Here is a 16594-nt window from a genome sequence, read left to right as displayed (position 1 = left end):
CATTCAATGCCACGGGCTAGATGTAAACTGCAGATGACCATGTTGTGGTAGTTACCATGGATACCCAAGTGATGTGTGAGCTAACACATAGGCCCAACAGATTCCAAGAAGGCCAGAATCACCAGCGGCACCACCATCGATTGTCAGGTCACCCGGATTCAGCAAATACCAGAGTCCAAAATGATGCAGGTTTATACTGTTAATTTTCAGTTTATCGTTACAGTTGGTGTTATTCCATGTCGGAAGGGACGCAGCTACAGCCAGTGGGGTAACTAGAGACAGGCAGGCAGCTATGTGCAACAAAGGTAGGCGTGTTGTTTTCATATGCAGATCTGAAATATTGTCTTATATGCAAGAGGAGGAGTGATGGGGGTTCAGGCAAAAGCCAGGCTATGGATTGCATTGCTAAATGCTCCATCAGAGTGCAATGGTCGCCTGTCCTTTTTTTAAGTGATGATGTGGGTTTAGCCTGTGCTGTATGTATGTATGGGTGGCTGACTGCCACCCACCCAGAAAGTGTATGGGAGGCTGGTTGGCTGCCAGCCTTCCTTCCATTCCTATGAGTAATGTGAGTGCTCATGAAGGGGACATGGTTGGGTCCACCCCTTTCCCGGTTATCCCCTCTAGGCCTTTTGGCTTAGATCAAGTGTAAAAAAAGAAAGGATCTTGCGACAGATCGCATCCTGAGGCACGTTTTTTTTTGTGTGAATACTTGCACTTGGGTGACTTGTGAGCACATACTGATACATACGTTCCCTATCTGGGGACCATAAATTAAATGGATTTTTGAGAAAGGGAGCTGATTTGGAAGCTTGCTTCTGTTGCCCTATGCATTGACCCGATGTGGCAGTATCTTCGGGTAGTGAACAGTGCACCACCCCATTCCAGTGTTAAACAAGAAAGATTCTCATTTAATCCTCCGTGGGTGAGAATTTGAGTTTGAGAATTGGAGACCAAAATGATGAGTTGCACTGACTGGTTTATGAACGTCTATTCATTTAGCGTTTTAATGACCATGTTTGCACACTGATTGGTGTAAAAAAATAAAATAAAACTAAATAATAATAATCTAGCACACCTGTGCAGGTTTGACATGACATGACAGGTAGCTGTCTTGTGGGTGGTGCTGAATCCTGTTAAATGACATGAGGGTCTCATGCCTATACACAAGGGTGTGTCATTGCTGTTGCTTGACCATGCATTGGTTTCTGTGGTCAGTGAATGATAAAAACAAAATTTACCATCCATTGATGGATGGGAAATCCGCCATGAGGCATTTGTTTTTAGAAACTGCTGCTCACAACCAATGTTGCAATGGAGTGTCTCCATCTGCTGGTGGTATTGGAAAGGCATTAGTGCTATGACAGGGTCTGAAGAAGAAGAAGAAGAAGAAGAAGAAGAAGACGGAAAAAAATATATATAAAAAGAAAAAGAGAGAGAGAGAGAGAGACTGACTTAGTGAGCGAGTGAGTGAGAGAGTGAGAGTGAGTGAGAGTGAATGAGTGAGTGAGTGATTGAGTGAGTGAGTGAGTGAGTGAGAACAAATGAGTTAAAGCAAGTGAGTGAGAGAGATCGAATGAATGAAAGTCTGAATGACAGAAAGAAAAAAGGATGAAGAAAGAAGCATGAAGAAAAAAAAATGTATATGGAGTTGCTGACATGAGTGCAATCTACAAAGCCGTTGAGGCTGATCCTCATGGGAGGATTATTGCACCAGGACCCTTAGCACTTTTAAAATGCCATTCAATGCCACGGGCTAGATGTAAACTGCAGATGACCATGTTGTGGTAGTTACCATGGATACCCAAGTGATGTGTGAGCTAACACATAGGCCCAACAGATTCCAAGAAGGCCAGAATCACCAGCGGCACCACCATCGATTGTCAGGTCACCCGGATTCAGCAAATACCAGAGTCCAAAATGATGCAGGTTTATACTGTTAATTTTCAGTTTATCGTTACAGTTGGTGTTATTCCATGTCGGAAGGGACGCAGCTACAGCCAGTGGGGTAACTAGAGACAGGCAGGCAGCTATGTGCAACAAAGGTAGGCGTGTTGTTTTCATATGCAGATCTGAAATATTGTCTTATATGCAAGAGGAGGAGTGATGGGGGTTCAGGCAAAAGCCAGGCTATGGATTGCATTGCTAAATGCTCCATCAGAGTGCAATGGTCGCCTGTCCTTTTTTTAAGTGATGATGTGGGTTTAGCCTGTGCTGTATGTATGTATGGGTGGCTGACTGCCACCCACCCAGAAAGTGTATGGGAGGCTGGTTGGCTGCCAGCCTTCCTTCCATTCCTATGAGTAATGTGAGTGCTCATGAAGGGGACATGGTTGGGTCCACCCCTTTCCCGGTTATCCCCTCTAGGCCTTTTGGCTTAGATCAAGTGTAAAAAAAGAAAGGATCTTGCGACAGATCGCATCCTGAGGCACGTTTTTTTTTGTGTGAATACTTGCACTTGGGTGACTTGTGAGCACATACTGATACATACGTTCCCTATCTGGGGACCATAAATTAAATGGATTTTTGAGAAAGGGAGCTGATTTGGAAGCTTGCTTCTGTCGCCCTATGCATTGACCCGATGTGGCAGTATCTTCGGGTAGTGAACAGTGCACCACCCCATTCCAGTGTTAAACAAGAAAGATTCTCATTTAATCCTCCGTGGGTGAGAATTTGAGTTTGAGAATTGGAGACCAAAATGATGAGTTGCACTGACTGGTTTATGAACGTCTATTCATTTAGCGTTTTAATGACCATGTTTGCACACTGATTGGTGTAAAAAAATAAAATAAAACTAAATAATAATAATCTAGCACACCTGTGCAGGTTTGACATGACATGACAGGTAGCTGTCTTGTGGGTGGTGCTGAATCCTGTTAAATGACATGAGGGTCTCATGCCTATACACAAGGGTGTGTCATTGCTGTTGCTTGACCATGCATTGGTTTCTGTGGTCAGTGAATGATAAAAACAAAATTTACCATCCATTGATGGATGGGAAATCCGCCATGAGGCATTTGTTTTTAGAAACTGCTGCTCACAACCAATGTTGCAATGGAGTGTCTCCATCTGCTGGTGGTATTGGAAAGGCATTAGTGCTATGACAGGGTCTGAAGAAGAAGAAGAAGAAGAAGAAGAAGAAGAAGAAGAAGACGGAAAAAAATATATATAAAAAGAAAAAGAGAGAGAGAGAGAGAGACTGACTTAGTGAGCGAGTGAGTGAGAGAGTGAGAGTGAGTGAGAGTGAATGAGTGAGTGAGTGATTGAGTGAGTGAGTGAGTGAGTGAGTGAGAACAAATGAGTTAAAGCAAGTGAGTGAGAGAGATCGAATGAATGAAAGTCTGAATGACAGAAAGAAAAAAGGATGAAGAAAGAAGCATGAAGAAAAAAAAATGTATATGGAGTTGCTGACATGAGTGCAATCTACAAAGCCGTTGAGGCTGATCCTCATGGGAGGATTATTGCACCAGGACCCTTAGCACTTTTAAAATGCCATTCAATGCCACGGGCTAGATGTAAACTGCAGATGACCATGTTGTGGTAGTTACCATGGATACCCAAGTGATGTGTGAGCTAACACATAGGCCCAACAGATTCCAAGAAGGCCAGAATCACCAGCGGCACCACCATCGATTGTCAGGTCACCCGGATTCAGCAAATACCAGAGTCCAAAATGATGCAGGTTTATACTGTTAATTTTCAGTTTATCGTTACAGTTGGTGTTATTCCATGTCGGAAGGGACGCAGCTACAGCCAGTGGGGTAACTAGAGACAGGCAGGCAGCTATGTGCAACAAAGGTAGGCGTGTTGTTTTCATATGCAGATCTGAAATATTGTCTTATATGCAAGAGGAGGAGTGATGGGGGTTCAGGCAAAAGCCAGGCTATGGATTGCATTGCTAAATGCTCCATCAGAGTGCAATGGTCGCCTGTCCTTTTTTTAAGTGATGATGTGGGTTTAGCCTGTGCTGTATGTATGTATGGGTGGCTGACTGCCACCCACCCAGAAAGTGTATGGGAGGCTGGTTGGCTGCCAGCCTTCCTTCCATTCCTATGAGTAATGTGAGTGCTCATGAAGGGGACATGGTTGGGTCCACCCCTTTCCCGGTTATCCCCTCTAGGCCTTTTGGCTTAGATCAAGTGTAAAAAAAGAAAGGATCTTGCGACAGATCGCATCCTGAGGCACGTTTTTTTTTGTGTGAATACTTGCACTTGGGTGACTTGTGAGCACATACTGATACATACGTTCCCTATCTGGGGACCATAAATTAAATGGATTTTTGAGAAAGGGAGCTGATTTGGAAGCTTGCTTCTGTCGCCCTATGCATTGACCCGATGTGGCAGTATCTTCGGGTAGTGAACAGTGCACCACCCCATTCCAGTGTTAAACAAGAAAGATTCTCATTTAATCCTCCGTGGGTGAGAATTTGAGTTTGAGAATTGGAGACCAAAATGATGAGTTGCACTGACTGGTTTATGAACGTCTATTCATTTAGCGTTTTAATGACCATGTTTGCACACTGATTGGTGTAAAAAAATAAAATAAAACTAAATAATAATAATCTAGCACACCTGTGCAGGTTTGACATGACATGACAGGTAGCTGTCTTGTGGGTGGTGCTGAATCCTGTTAAATGACATGAGGGTCTCATGCCTATACACAAGGGTGTGTCATTGCTGTTGCTTGACCATGCATTGGTTTCTGTGGTCAGTGAATGATAAAAACAAAATTTACCATCCATTGATGGATGGGAAATCCGCCATGAGGCATTTGTTTTTAGAAACTGCTGCTCACAACCAATGTTGCAATGGAGTGTCTCCATCTGCTGGTGGTATTGGAAAGGCATTAGTGCTATGACAGGGTCTGAAGAAGAAGAAGAAGAAGAAGAAGAAGACGGAAAAAAATATATATAAAAAGAAAAAGAGAGAGAGAGAGAGAGACTGACTTAGTGAGCGAGTGAGTGAGAGAGTGAGAGTGAGTGAGAGTGAATGAGTGAGTGAGTGATTGAGTGAGTGAGTGAGTGAGTGAGTGAGAACAAATGAGTTAAAGCAAGTGAGTGAGAGAGATCGAATGAATGAAAGTCTGAATGACAGAAAGAAAAAAGGATGAAGAAAGAAGCATGAAGAAAAAAAAATGTATATGGAGTTGCTGACATGAGTGCAATCTACAAAGCCGTTGAGGCTGATCCTCATGGGAGGATTATTGCACCAGGACCCTTAGCACTTTTAAAATGCCATTCAATGCCACGGGCTAGATGTAAACTGCAGATGACCATGTTGTGGTAGTTACCATGGATACCCAAGTGATGTGTGAGCTAACACATAGGCCCAACAGATTCCAAGAAGGCCAGAATCACCAGCGGCACCACCATCGATTGTCAGGTCACCCGGATTCAGCAAATACCAGAGTCCAAAATGATGCAGGTTTATACTGTTAATTTTCAGTTTATCGTTACAGTTGGTGTTATTCCATGTCGGAAGGGACGCAGCTACAGCCAGTGGGGTAACTAGAGACAGGCAGGCAGCTATGTGCAACAAAGGTAGGCGTGTTGTTTTCATATGCAGATCTGAAATATTGTCTTATATGCAAGAGGAGGAGTGATGGGGGTTCAGGCAAAAGCCAGGCTATGGATTGCATTGCTAAATGCTCCATCAGAGTGCAATGGTCGCCTGTCCTTTTTTTAAGTGATGATGTGGGTTTAGCCTGTGCTGTATGTATGTATGGGTGGCTGACTGCCACCCACCCAGAAAGTGTATGGGAGGCTGGTTGGCTGCCAGCCTTCCTTCCATTCCTATGAGTAATGTGAGTGCTCATGAAGGGGACATGGTTGGGTCCACCCCTTTCCCGGTTATCCCCTCTAGGCCTTTTGGCTTAGATCAAGTGTAAAAAAAGAAAGGATCTTGCGACAGATCGCATCCTGAGGCACGTTTTTTTTTGTGTGAATACTTGCACTTGGGTGACTTGTGAGCACATACTGATACATACGTTCCCTATCTGGGGACCATAAATTAAATGGATTTTTGAGAAAGGGAGCTGATTTGGAAGCTTGCTTCTGTCGCCCTATGCATTGACCCGATGTGGCAGTATCTTCGGGTAGTGAACAGTGCACCACCCCATTCCAGTGTTAAACAAGAAAGATTCTCATTTAATCCTCCGTGGGTGAGAATTTGAGTTTGAGAATTGGAGACCAAAATGATGAGTTGCACTGACTGGTTTATGAACGTCTATTCATTTAGCGTTTTAATGACCATGTTTGCACACTGATTGGTGTAAAAAAATAAAATAAAACTAAATAATAATAATCTAGCACACCTGTGCAGGTTTGACATGACATGACAGGTAGCTGTCTTGTGGGTGGTGCTGAATCCTGTTAAATGACATGAGGGTCTCATGCCTATACACAAGGGTGTGTCATTGCTGTTGCTTGACCATGCATTGGTTTCTGTGGTCAGTGAATGATAAAAACAAAATTTACCATCCATTGATGGATGGGAAATCCGCCATGAGGCATTTGTTTTTAGAAACTGCTGCTCACAACCAATGTTGCAATGGAGTGTCTCCATCTGCTGGTGGTATTGGAAAGGCATTAGTGCTATGACAGGGTCTGAAGAAGAAGAAGAAGAAGAAGACGGAAAAAAATATATATAAAAAGAAAAAGAGAGAGAGAGAGAGAGACTGACTTAGTGAGCGAGTGAGTGAGAGAGTGAGAGTGAGTGAGAGTGAATGAGTGAGTGAGTGATTGAGTGAGTGAGTGAGTGAGTGAGAACAAATGAGTTAAAGCAAGTGAGTGAGAGAGATCGAATGAATGAAAGTCTGAATGACAGAAAGAAAAAAGGATGAAGAAAGAAGCATGAAGAAAAAAAAATGTATATGGAGTTGCTGACATGAGTGCAATCTACAAAGCCGTTGAGGCTGATCCTCATGGGAGGATTATTGCACCAGGACCCTTAGCACTTTTAAAATGCCATTCAATGCCACGGGCTAGATGTAAACTGCAGATGACCATGTTGTGGTAGTTACCATGGATACCCAAGTGATGTGTGAGCTAACACATAGGCCCAACAGATTCCAAGAAGGCCAGAATCACCAGCGGCACCACCATCGATTGTCAGGTCACCCGGATTCAGCAAATACCAGAGTCCAAAATGATGCAGGTTTATACTGTTAATTTTCAGTTTATCGTTACAGTTGGTGTTATTCCATGTCGGAAGGGACGCAGCTACAGCCAGTGGGGTAACTAGAGACAGGCAGGCAGCTATGTGCAACAAAGGTAGGCGTGTTGTTTTCATATGCAGATCTGAAATATTGTCTTATATGCAAGAGGAGGAGTGATGGGGGTTCAGGCAAAAGCCAGGCTATGGATTGCATTGCTAAATGCTCCATCAGAGTGCAATGGTCGCCTGTCCTTTTTTTAAGTGATGATGTGGGTTTAGCCTGTGCTGTATGTATGTATGGGTGGCTGACTGCCACCCACCCAGAAAGTGTATGGGAGGCTGGTTGGCTGCCAGCCTTCCTTCCATTCCTATGAGTAATGTGAGTGCTCATGAAGGGGACATGGTTGGGTCCACCCCTTTCCCGGTTATCCCCTCTAGGCCTTTTGGCTTAGATCAAGTGTAAAAAAAGAAAGGATCTTGCGACAGATCGCATCCTGAGGCACGTTTTTTTTTGTGTGAATACTTGCACTTGGGTGACTTGTGAGCACATACTGATACATACGTTCCCTATCTGGGGACCATAAATTAAATGGATTTTTGAGAAAGGGAGCTGATTTGGAAGCTTGCTTCTGTCGCCCTATGCATTGACCCGATGTGGCAGTATCTTCGGGTAGTGAACAGTGCACCACCCCATTCCAGTGTTAAACAAGAAAGATTCTCATTTAATCCTCCGTGGGTGAGAATTTGAGTTTGAGAATTGGAGACCAAAATGAGGAGTTGCACTGACTGGTTTATGAACGTCTATTCATTTAGCGTTTTAATGACCATGTTTGCACACTGATTGGTGTAAAAAAATAAAATAAAACTAAATAATAATAATCTAGCACACCTGTGCAGGTTTGACATGACATGACAGGTAGCTGTCTTGTGGGTGGTGCTGAATCCTGTTAAATGACATGAGGGTCTCATGCCTATACACAAGGGTGTGTCATTGCTGTTGCTTGACCATGCATTGGTTTCTGTGGTCAGTGAATGATAAAAACAAAATTTACCATCCATTGATGGATGGGAAATCCGCCATGAGGCATTTGTTTTTAGAAACTGCTGCTCACAACCAATGTTGCAATGGAGTGTCTCCATCTGCTGGTGGTATTGGAAAGGCATTAGTGCTATGACAGGGTCTGAAGAAGAAGAAGAAGAAGAAGAAGAAGAAGAAGACGGAAAAAAATATATATAAAAAGAAAAAGAGAGAGAGAGAGAGAGACTGACTTAGTGAGCGAGTGAGTGAGAGAGTGAGAGTGAGTGAGAGTGAATGAGTGAGTGAGTGATTGAGTGAGTGAGTGAGTGAGTGAGAAAAAATGAGTTAAAGCAAGTGAGTGAGAGAGATCGAATGAATGAAAGTCTGAATGACAGAAAGAAAAAAGGATGAAGAAAGAAGCATGAAGAAAAAAAAATGTATATGGAGTTGCTGACATGAGTGCAATCTACAAAGCCGTTGAGGCTGATCCTCATGGGAGGATTATTGCACCAGGACCCTTAGCACTTTTAAAATGCCATTCAATGCCACGGGCTAGATGTAAACTGCAGATGACCATGTTGTGGTAGTTACCATGGATACCCAAGTGATGTGTGAGCTAACACATAGGCCCAACAGATTCCAAGAAGGCCAGAATCACCAGCGGCACCACCATCGATTGTCAGGTCACCCGGATTCAGCAAATACCAGAGTCCAAAATGATGCAGGTTTATACTGTTAATTTTCAGTTTATCGTTACAGTTGGTGTTATTCCATGTCGGAAGGGACGCAGCTACAGCCAGTGGGGTAACTAGAGACAGGCAGGCAGCTATGTGCAACAAAGGTAGGCGTGTTGTTTTCATATGCAGATCTGAAATATTGTCTTATATGCAAGAGGAGGAGTGATGGGGGTTCAGGCAAAAGCCAGGCTATGGATTGCATTGCTAAATGCTCCATCAGAGTGCAATGGTCGCCTGTCCTTTTTTTAAGTGATGATGTGGGTTTAGCCTGTGCTGTATGTATGTATGGGTGGCTGACTGCCACCCACCCAGAAAGTGTATGGGAGGCTGGTTGGCTGCCAGCCTTCCTTCCATTCCTATGAGTAATGTGAGTGCTCATGAAGGGGACATGGTTGGGTCCACCCCTTTCCCGGTTATCCCCTCTAGGCCTTTTGGCTTAGATCAAGTGTAAAAAAAGAAAGGATCTTGCGACAGATCGCATCCTGAGGCACGTTTTTTTTTGTGTGAATACTTGCACTTGGGTGACTTGTGAGCACATACTGATACATACGTTCCCTATCTGGGGACCATAAATTAAATGGATTTTTGAGAAAGGGAGCTGATTTGGAAGCTTGCTTCTGTCGCCCTATGCATTGACCCGATGTGGCAGTATCTTCGGGTAGTGAACAGTGCACCACCCCATTCCAGTGTTAAACAAGAAAGATTCTCATTTAATCCTCCGTGGGTGAGAATTTGAGTTTGAGAATTGGAGACCAAAATGAGGAGTTGCACTGACTGGTTTATGAACGTCTATTCATTTAGCGTTTTAATGACCATGTTTGCACACTGATTGGTGTAAAAAAATAAAATAAAACTAAATAATAATAATCTAGCACACCTGTGCAGGTTTGACATGACATGACAGGTAGCTGTCTTGTGGGTGGTGCTGAATCCTGTTAAATGACATGAGGGTCTCATGCCTATACACAAGGGTGTGTCATTGCTGTTGCTTGACCATGCATTGGTTTCTGTGGTCAGTGAATGATAAAAACAAAATTTACCATCCATTGATGGATGGGAAATCCGCCATGAGGCATTTGTTTTTAGAAACTGCTGCTCACAACCAATGTTGCAATGGAGTGTCTCCATCTGCTGGTGGTATTGGAAAGGCATTAGTGCTATGACAGGGTCTGAAGAAGAAGAAGAAGAAGAAGAAGAAGAAGAAGAAGAAGAAGAAGACGGAAAAAAATATATATAAAAAGAAAAAGAGAGAGAGAGAGAGAGACTGACTTAGTGAGCGAGTGAGTGAGAGAGTGAGAGTGAGTGAGAGTGAATGAGTGAGTGAGTGATTGAGTGAGTGAGTGAGTGAGTGAGAACAAATGAGTTAAAGCAAGTGAGTGAGAGAGATCGAATGAATGAAAGTCTGAATGACAGAAAGAAAAAAGGATGAAGAAAGAAGCATGAAGAAAAAAAAATGTATATGGAGTTGCTGACATGAGTGCAATCTACAAAGCCGTTGAGGCTGATCCTCATGGGAGGATTATTGCACCAGGACCCTTAGCACTTTTAAAATGCCATTCAATGCCACGGGCTAGATGTAAACTGCAGATGACCATGTTGTGGTAGTTACCATGGATACCCAAGTGATGTGTGAGCTAACACATAGGCCCAACAGATTCCAAGAAGGCCAGAATCACCAGCGGCACCACCATCGATTGTCAGGTCACCCGGATTCAGCAAATACCAGAGTCCAAAATGATGCAGGTTTATACTGTTAATTTTCAGTTTATCGTTACAGTTGGTGTTATTCCATGTCGGAAGGGACGCAGCTACAGCCAGTGGGGTAACTAGAGACAGGCAGGCAGCTATGTGCAACAAAGGTAGGCGTGTTGTTTTCATATGCAGATCTGAAATATTGTCTTATATGCAAGAGGAGGAGTGATGGGGGTTCAGGCAAAAGCCAGGCTATGGATTGCATTGCTAAATGCTCCATCAGAGTGCAATGGTCGCCTGTCCTTTTTTTAAGTGATGATGTGGGTTTAGCCTGTGCTGTATGTATGTATGGGTGGCTGACTGCCACCCACCCAGAAAGTGTATGGGAGGCTGGTTGGCTGCCAGCCTTCCTTCCATTCCTATGAGTAATGTGAGTGCTCATGAAGGGGACATGGTTGGGTCCACCCCTTTCCCGGTTATCCCCTCTAGGCCTTTTGGCTTAGATCAAGTGTAAAAAAAGAAAGGATCTTGCGACATATCGCATCCTGAGGCACGTTTTTTTTTGTGTGAATACTTGCACTTGGGTGACTTGTGAGCACATACTGATACATACGTTCCCTATCTGGGGACCATAAATTAAATGGATTTTTGAGAAAGGGAGCTGATTTGGAAGCTTGCTTCTGTCGCCCTATGCATTGACCCGATGTGGCAGTATCTTCGGGTAGTGAACAGTGCACCACCCCATTCCAGTGTTAAACAAGAAAGATTCTCATTTAATCCTCCGTGGGTGAGAATTTGAGTTTGAGAATTGGAGACCAAAATGATGAGTTGCACTGACTGGTTTATGAACGTCTATTCATTTAGCGTTTTAATGACCATGTTTGCACACTGATTGGTGTAAAAAAATAAAATAAAACTAAATAATAATAATCTAGCACACCTGTGCAGGTTTGACATGACATGACAGGTAGCTGTCTTGTGGGTGGTGCTGAATCCTGTTAAATGACATGAGGGTCTCATGCCTATACACAAGGGTGTGTCATTGCTGTTGCTTGACCATGCATTGGTTTCTGTGGTCAGTGAATGATAAAAACAAAATTTACCATCCATTGATGGATGGGAAATCCGCCATGAGGCATTTGTTTTTAGAAACTGCTGCTCACAACCAATGTTGCAATGGAGTGTCTCCATCTGCTGGTGGTATTGGAAAGGCATTAGTGCTATGACAGGGTCTGAAGAAGAAGAAGAAGAAGAAGAAGAAGACGGAAAAAAATATATATAAAAAGAAAAAGAGAGAGAGAGAGAGAGACTGACTTAGTGAGCGAGTGAGTGAGAGAGTGAGAGTGAGTGAGAGTGAATGAGTGAGTGAGTGATTGAGTGAGTGAGTGAGTGAGTGAGAACAAATGAGTTAAAGCAAGTGAGTGAGAGAGATCGAATGAATGAAAGTCTGAATGACAGAAAGAAAAAAGGATGAAGAAAGAAGCATGAAGAAAAAAAAATGTATATGGAGTTGCTGACATGAGTGCAATCTACAAAGCCGTTGAGGCTGATCCTCATGGGAGGATTATTGCACCAGGACCCTTAGCACTTTTAAAATGCCATTCAATGCCACGGGCTAGATGTAAACTGCAGATGACCATGTTGTGGTAGTTACCATGGATACCCAAGTGATGTGTGAGCTAACACATAGGCCCAACAGATTCCAAGAAGGCCAGAATCACCAGCGGCACCACCATCGATTGTCAGGTCACCCGGATTCAGCAAATACCAGAGTCCAAAATGATGCAGGTTTATACTGTTAATTTTCAGTTTATCGTTACAGTTGGTGTTATTCCATGTCGGAAGGGACGCAGCTACAGCCAGTGGGGTAACTAGAGACAGGCAGGCAGCTATGTGCAACAAAGGTAGGCGTGTTGTTTTCATATGCAGATCTGAAATATTGTCTTATATGCAAGAGGAGGAGTGATGGGGGTTCAGGCAAAAGCCAGGCTATGGATTGCATTGCTAAATGCTCCATCAGAGTGCAATGGTCGCCTGTCCTTTTTTTAAGTGATGATGTGGGTTTAGCCTGTGCTGTATGTATGTATGGGTGGCTGACTGCCACCCACCCAGAAAGTGTATGGGAGGCTGGTTGGCTGCCAGCCTTCCTTCCATTCCTATGAGTAATGTGAGTGCTCATGAAGGGGACATGGTTGGGTCCACCCCTTTCCCGGTTATCCCCTCTAGGCCTTTTGGCTTAGATCAAGTGTAAAAAAAGAAAGGATCTTGCGACAGATCGCATCCTGAGGCACGTTTTTTTTGTGTGAATACTTGCACTTGGGTGACTTGTGAGCACATACTGATACATACGTTCCCTATCTGGGGACCATAAATTAAATGGATTTTTGAGAAAGGGAGCTGATTTGGAAGCTTGCTTCTGTCGCCCTATGCATTGACCCGATGTGGCAGTATCTTCGGGTAGTGAACAGTGCACCACCCCATTCCAGTGTTAAACAAGAAAGATTCTCATTTAATCCTCCGTGGGTGAGAATTTGAGTTTGAGAATTGGAGACCAAAATGAGGAGTTGCACTGACTGGTTTATGAACGTCTATTCATTTAGCGTTTTAATGACCATGTTTGCACACTGATTGGTGTAAAAAAATAAAATAAAACTAAATAATAATAATCTAGCACACCTGTGCAGGTTTGACATGACATGACAGGTAGCTGTCTTGTGGGTGGTGCTGAATCCTGTTAAATGACATGAGGGTCTCATGCCTATACACAAGGGTGTGTCATTGCTGTTGCTTGACCATGCATTGGTTTCTGTGGTCAGTGAATGATAAAAACAAAATTTACCATCCATTGATGGATGGGAAATCCGCCATGAGGCATTTGTTTTTAGAAACTGCTGCTCACAACCAATGTTGCAATGGAGTGTCTCCATCTGCTGGTGGTATTGGAAAGGCATTAGTGCTATGACAGGGTCTGAAGAAGAAGAAGAAGAAGAAGAAGAAGAAGAAGACGGAAAAAAATATATATAAAAAGAAAAAGAGAGAGAGAGAGAGAGACTGACTTAGTGAGCGAGTGAGTGAGAGAGTGAGAGTGAGTGAGAGTGAATGAGTGAGTGAGTGATTGAGTGAGTGAGTGAGTGAGTGAGAACAAATGAGTTAAAGCAAGTGAGTGAGAGAGATCGAATGAATGAAAGTCTGAATGACAGAAAGAAAAAAGGATGAAGAAAGAAGCATGAAGAAAAAAAAATGTATATGGAGTTGCTGACATGAGTGCAATCTACAAAGCCGTTGAGGCTGATCCTCATGGGAGGATTATTGCACCAGGACCCTTAGCACTTTTAAAATGCCATTCAATGCCACGGGCTAGATGTAAACTGCAGATGACCATGTTGTGGTAGTTACCATGGATACCCAAGTGATGTGTGAGCTAACACATAGGCCCAACAGATTCCAAGAAGGCCAGAATCACCAGCGGCACCACCATCGATTGTCAGGTCACCCGGATTCAGCAAATACCAGAGTCCAAAATGATGCAGGTTTATACTGTTAATTTTCAGTTTATCGTTACAGTTGGTGTTATTCCATGTCGGAAGGGACGCAGCTACAGCCAGTGGGGTAACTAGAGACAGGCAGGCAGCTATGTGCAACAAAGGTAGGCGTGTTGTTTTCATATGCAGATCTGAAATATTGTCTTATATGCAAGAGGAGGAGTGATGGGGGTTCAGGCAAAAGCCAGGCTATGGATTGCATTGCTAAATGCTCCATCAGAGTGCAATGGTCGCCTGTCCTTTTTTTAAGTGATGATGTGGGTTTAGCCTGTGCTGTATGTATGTATGGGTGGCTGACTGCCACCCACCCAGAAAGTGTATGGGAGGCTGGTTGGCTGCCAGCCTTCCTTCCATTCCTATGAGTAATGTGAGTGCTCATGAAGGGGACATGGTTGGGTCCACCCCTTTCCCGGTTATCCCCTCTAGGCCTTTTGGCTTAGATCAAGTGTAAAAAAAGAAAGGATCTTGCGACAGATCGCATCCTGAGGCACGTTTTTTTTGTGTGAATACTTGCACTTGGGTGACTTGTGAGCACATACTGATACATACGTTCCCTATCTGGGGACCATAAATTAAATGGATTTTTGAGAAAGGGAGCTGATTTGGAAGCTTGCTTCTGTCGCCCTATGCATTGACCCGATGTGGCAGTATCTTCGGGTAGTGAACAGTGCACCACCCCATTCCAGTGTTAAACAAGAAAGATTCTCATTTAATCCTCCGTGGGTGAGAATTTGAGTTTGAGAATTGGAGACCAAAATGAGGAGTTGCACTGACTGGTTTATGAACGTCTATTCATTTAGCGTTTTAATGACCATGTTTGCACACTGATTGGTGTAAAAAAATAAAATAAAACTAAATAATAATAATCTAGCACACCTGTGCAGGTTTGACATGACATGACAGGTAGCTGTCTTGTGGGTGGTGCTGAATCCTGTTAAATGACATGAGGGTCTCATGCCTATACACAAGGGTGTGTCATTGCTGTTGCTTGACCATGCATTGGTTTCTGTGGTCAGTGAATGATAAAAACAAAATTTACCATCCATTGATGGATGGGAAATCCGCCATGAGGCATTTGTTTTTAGAAACTGCTGCTCACAACCAATGTTGCAATGGAGTGTCTCCATCTGCTGGTGGTATTGGAAAGGCATTAGTGCTATGACAGGGTCTGAAGAAGAAGAAGAAGAAGAAGAAGAAGAAGAAGACGGAAAAAAATATATATAAAAAGAAAAAGAGAGAGAGAGAGAGAGACTGACTTAGTGAGCGAGTGAGAGAGAGTGAGAGTGAGTGAGAGTGAATGAGTGAGTGAGTGATTGAGTGAGTGAGTGAGTGAGTGAGAACAAATGAGTTAAAGCAAGTGAGTGAGAGAGATCGAATGAATGAAAGTCTGAATGACAGAAAGAAAAAAGGATGAAGAAAGAAGCATGAAGAAAAAAAAATGTATATGGAGTTGCTGACATGAGTGCAATCTACAAAGCCGTTGAGGCTGATCCTCATGGGAGGATTATTGCACCAGGACCCTTAGCACTTTTAAAATGCCATTCAATGCCACGGGCTAGATGTAAACTGCAGATGACCATGTTGTGGTAGTTACCATGGATACCCAAGTGATGTGTGAGCTAACACATAGGCCCAACAGATTCCAAGAAGGCCAGAATCACCAGCGGCACCACCATCGATTGTCAGGTCACCCGGATTCAGCAAATACCAGAGTCCAAAATGATGCAGGTTTATACTGTTAATTTTCAGTTTATCGTTACAGTTGGTGTTATTCCATGTCGGAAGGGACGCAGCTACAGCCAGTGGGGTAACTAGAGACAGGCAGGCAGCTATGTGCAACAAAGGTAGGCGTGTTGTTTTCATATGCAGATCTGAAATATTGTCTTATATGCAAGAGGAGGAGTGATGGGGGTTCAGGCAAAAGCCAGGCTATGGATTGCATTGCTAAATGCTCCATCAGAGTGCAATGGTCGCCTGTCCTTTTTTTAAGTGATGATGTGGGTTTAGCCTGTGCTGTATGTATGTATGGGTGGCTGACTGCCACCCACCCAGAAAGTGTATGGGAGGCTGGTTGGCTGCCAGCCTTCCTTCCATTCCTATGAGTAATGTGAGTGCTCATGAAGGGGACATGGTTGGGTCCACCCCTTTCCCGGTTATCCCCTCTAGGCCTTTTGGCTTAGATCAAGTGTAAAAAAAGAAAGGATCTTGCGACAGATCGCATCCTGAGGCACGTTTTTTTTGTGTGAATACTTGCACTTGGGTGACTTGTGAGCACATACTGATACATACGTTCCCTATCTGGGGACCATAAATTAAATGGATTTTTGAGAAAGGGAGCTGATTTGGAAGCTTGCTTCTGTCGCCCTATGCATTGACCCGATGTGGCAGTATCTTCGGGTAGTGAACAGTGCACCACCCCATTCCAGTGTTAAACAAGAAAGATTCTCATTT

The 16594-nt window shown here is 43.6% G+C and overlaps 10 pseudogenes; all 10 read left to right on the top strand.

Annotated features, from left to right (window-relative positions):
* The first annotated feature begins 616 nt into the window (after positions 1–616).
* On the top strand, positions 617–880 carry LOC130289483 (U2 spliceosomal RNA; annotated as a pseudogene).
* Positions 881–2356: 1476 nt separating this feature from the next.
* On the top strand, positions 2357–2620 carry LOC130287272 (U2 spliceosomal RNA; annotated as a pseudogene).
* A 1489-nt stretch (positions 2621–4109) lies between these two features.
* LOC130287271 (U2 spliceosomal RNA) lies at positions 4110–4373 on the top strand (annotated as a pseudogene).
* Positions 4374–5850: 1477 nt separating this feature from the next.
* Positions 5851–6114, top strand: LOC130287270 (U2 spliceosomal RNA; annotated as a pseudogene).
* Positions 6115–7581: 1467 nt separating this feature from the next.
* On the top strand, positions 7582–7845 carry LOC130287269 (U2 spliceosomal RNA; annotated as a pseudogene).
* A 1479-nt stretch (positions 7846–9324) lies between these two features.
* LOC130287268 (U2 spliceosomal RNA) lies at positions 9325–9588 on the top strand (annotated as a pseudogene).
* Positions 9589–11079: 1491 nt separating this feature from the next.
* On the top strand, positions 11080–11343 carry LOC130289881 (U2 spliceosomal RNA; annotated as a pseudogene).
* A 1473-nt stretch (positions 11344–12816) lies between these two features.
* Positions 12817–13079, top strand: LOC130288908 (U2 spliceosomal RNA; annotated as a pseudogene).
* Positions 13080–14558: 1479 nt separating this feature from the next.
* LOC130288897 (U2 spliceosomal RNA) lies at positions 14559–14821 on the top strand (annotated as a pseudogene).
* A 1477-nt stretch (positions 14822–16298) lies between these two features.
* Positions 16299–16561, top strand: LOC130288886 (U2 spliceosomal RNA; annotated as a pseudogene).
* The last annotated feature ends 33 nt before the right edge of the window (positions 16562–16594 follow it).

The sequence above is a fragment of the Hyla sarda genome, chromosome 8 (assembly GCF_029499605.1).
Source record: "Hyla sarda isolate aHylSar1 chromosome 8, aHylSar1.hap1, whole genome shotgun sequence".
In the NCBI taxonomy this organism is placed as follows: domain Eukaryota; kingdom Metazoa; phylum Chordata; class Amphibia; order Anura; family Hylidae; genus Hyla; species Hyla sarda.
The sequence above is the reverse complement of the archived record's forward strand: the minus strand, read 5'-3'. Positions and strand labels throughout refer to the sequence as shown.